This window comes from Mastomys coucha, unplaced genomic scaffold (assembly GCF_008632895.1).
Source record: "Mastomys coucha isolate ucsf_1 unplaced genomic scaffold, UCSF_Mcou_1 pScaffold7, whole genome shotgun sequence".
Classification (NCBI taxonomy): Eukaryota; Metazoa; Chordata; class Mammalia; order Rodentia; family Muridae; genus Mastomys; species Mastomys coucha.
Window position 1 is genome coordinate 63,901,040 of NW_022196913.1, and position 3,261 is coordinate 63,904,300.

Sequence of the window (3,261 nt, forward strand, 5' to 3'; positions counted from 1 at the left end):
TTTTTTTGAAATTATGTTATTTACATATGGGCTTTCTTAGCCTAAAACTATAATTTGTATGTTTTTCCTTAATTTTATAGAAGAATTCAAGAAAATATATTCTGAGTTCTGTTATTCTCATTTTTTTTCTCTTCAGAGAGATTTTAGGTATAATTTGTAATAAAATTAAGGCCAAGCAAGGTATGTGCCTATAATTCCAGACTTTGAAGATCTGAGAAGTGTCATTAACTTGACTTATGGATGGGATTAAAAACAAGATCCAAATAATTGTCTTCCAGAAATAAACTTTGCAAGCAAAGAAACTGATCAAAAATTATAGACTAGAAGTCAGCAAAGTATAGCTAAATATACATATTTCAAATGTTGGTATGTAAAGCTTTAGAACAAGCACAGAAGTGGATATGAAGGAGCAGACAGCTCAAGGCCAACAGTGGGTCTTCTCAACCTCCAACATCCCTTGCCCAGTCTTCTGTTTATGTGATTTTACAACTTTCAAATTTCATGGTACTGCTTTCTTTTTTTTTTAATCTAATTTTTTCTTCTGTGAATTTCATATATGAATACTGAATTTATGTCATTTCTACCCTTCTCTCTCTCCTTGCTTCGATTCCCTCTCAAATTCATGACCTTCTCTTACACACACACACACACACACACACACACACACGCACACGCACATGCACACACACACACACCTTAACAACAACACAACAACACCCCCAAGTCCATTTAGTATTATGTGTGAGTGTGTTGTGTGTGTGTGTGTGTGTGTGTGTGTGTGTGTGTGTGTGTGTTAGGCTGATCATTTGGGGTTAGATAGCCTAACAGAATTATGGGCATAAAATTTTTGCAACCTACTTTTAATAAGCTTCCAATCTTTCCTGTAGCCCACCACCCAGCAGAGGTAGTGGAAGAGACAAGTTTGTAGGATATGAGGAAGTGGATCTGTTCAGTAATAGTTCTTTGGGGTCGAGTTTGATCTTCTTTGGCAGTAGTTCAGTCCAGTAGCAAATACAAAATATGACTCAGCAGCTGCAATTCAGTCCTCTAGGCAGACACCACATATGAACCAGCAGCTTCAGTCTAGTTCTTTTGGCAGGCTGACACCAGGCATGAACTAGCAGCCAATTCAATCTTGAAGAAACCACAAGGCTTACCAACCAGCCTGAAGCAAGGCCAAGGAAGGAGCAAGCTTTTGCAGAAACCTCATGAGCAGTTCTTGGGTGAGCTTCTCTCTGGCTTCATTACCACAAGTTGAGCTCAACAATGCTATGTAAGGCGAACCAATACACGAGTCTCCTTAGCAAAGAATAGCGAGGTAGAGCAAATCAAACCAGCGCTCAGTGATAGTCTCCCACTGTCTGTGGAGTCATATTTATACTTCTTCAACATGGGTCCTTTCATGTGTTTGCTATATCAAAACACCCTTTCACTGTGTCTACTTCAGACAAACATCCTTTCACCTGTGTGCCCTAGCAAGCCTTCATTTGACATAACCGACTTTCCAAAGAAACCAGAAGTTTCTACTTCACAGAGGGCTTATCCTTGTTGAAGACCAATTCTCTTTTCTCACTCAACAGCAATTAATTGACTTTACTCTTCATATAGGGTTGGGGCCCTGTGAATGTTCCCCTATCAATGTTGTGATGTCATGTGGTATTGCCATTGTGCAGGTCTTTTTTAGGCATCCATATGGTTGAGATTCCACGGGTGCAGCTTTTTCCCTATATATAGGAGATACTCTCTAGAAACGAATAACCTAGTCCTTGAGCACTTCCAGTCTTTCTACCCATCATGCTATTCCCTGAGTCTTGGGTGTAGGAGTTGTACTATAGATATATCAGTTGAGGCTTGACACTCATGGCCAGTTTCTCTCTGAAGTTTGATAACTTCTGGATTTCTGTGATGAGGAGGTAAGAGCTACACTTACCTGTGGGGATAAGGATGAGTACTTAGAACCAAGTTAGAAATTATACTGCTTTAAGAAAGTGGCAATAGTTAAGTTGTCCTCCAAAATACATAAGCCCACCAGGCACAGGTAGTTAGCGATATTTATAGCACCAGGCATGAATTCCTTCCTATTGCCCAGGACTTAAATCCAATTAGACAATGGCTGGTTACCAGCTGTTGTTACCAGCTGTTGGTTGACCCTAGGATACTGGGGTGCCATTGTTGCAGCTTTGAATGTGTCTTGGCCGGCTGGTCATTATTGTGGTCCATTGGCTTTATAGATGGGCAGGTCTGTTTTTCTGGCGAGAGTCATATTAGAAAAGTTTTTCTCTGCCTTTGGCATGGGACAGAATCACTCCAGAATCTTGAAAGGTGCTTAAGGCAAAGCATTGTAGTGAAATAATTGGTTTCCAAGAGCCCACAGTCGAGCCACAGATACATGATTTTTTTTCTCAGTATCTTCAGGTGTTGTTAGCTTTTAGCCAGGGTTGAGAAACTTTCTACTAGGGAGTGGTAAGGCTCGGTTGCGCAATCCCGGCAATCTCAGCAGCCAGTTGCTGCACTGGCTGTAGAATCCCCAGTGCAGATAAAGACAGGCAGATGGGAGCCTGGCACTGCCTCCGGTCAGGGTTCCTCCTCAGCCCTGCCAGGGGACTATGTCCAGTCCCCTGGGCAGCAGGGAACACAGCTTTCAGTGACTTTAAGAATGCCTCCTGATTTATAAATCCTGCTTAACACTTTCATATTAGTGGACAGGTGGATGGCTGCTCAAGAGCTTGAAGTATAAGCCTAGCAAAGTAGAGCAGAGTTATGGGAGGGCGATGGTGTTTTCATGTGCTCAGTGCACAGGCCTAGGAGAGTCATTCTTATTGGGTCTTAGAGTCCTGACTTCTCAGCTACGTCATAGACACTGTTTTCCAGTTTAGATTCAGGTGTGCTAATCGACACTTTGATACCATAAAGCACATGGTCATATTGTCAATGACTCCAAAGCTCTGATGTCAACAGAGTCATTTTCCTTTCTGGCTCAGTTTGGAGACCCCAGGGAATCCAGGTAAAAGTTCCTGAATGACAATTGCAAGTTTTATCTGTAAATAAATTGAGATAATATCATTGTTCCCCTTTTAAAAGAAATTATTGTCCCCAGATATAAAATGTTAAACATTTCTTTTACCCCCCACCAACAATTGGAAATGAGAAAATTATTGTCTAAATGCAAATAATTCTATGGCATTGTACTGGCTGGTTTTGTGTGTCAACATGAAACAAACTGGAGTTATCACAGAGAAAGGAGACTCCCTTGAGGAAATG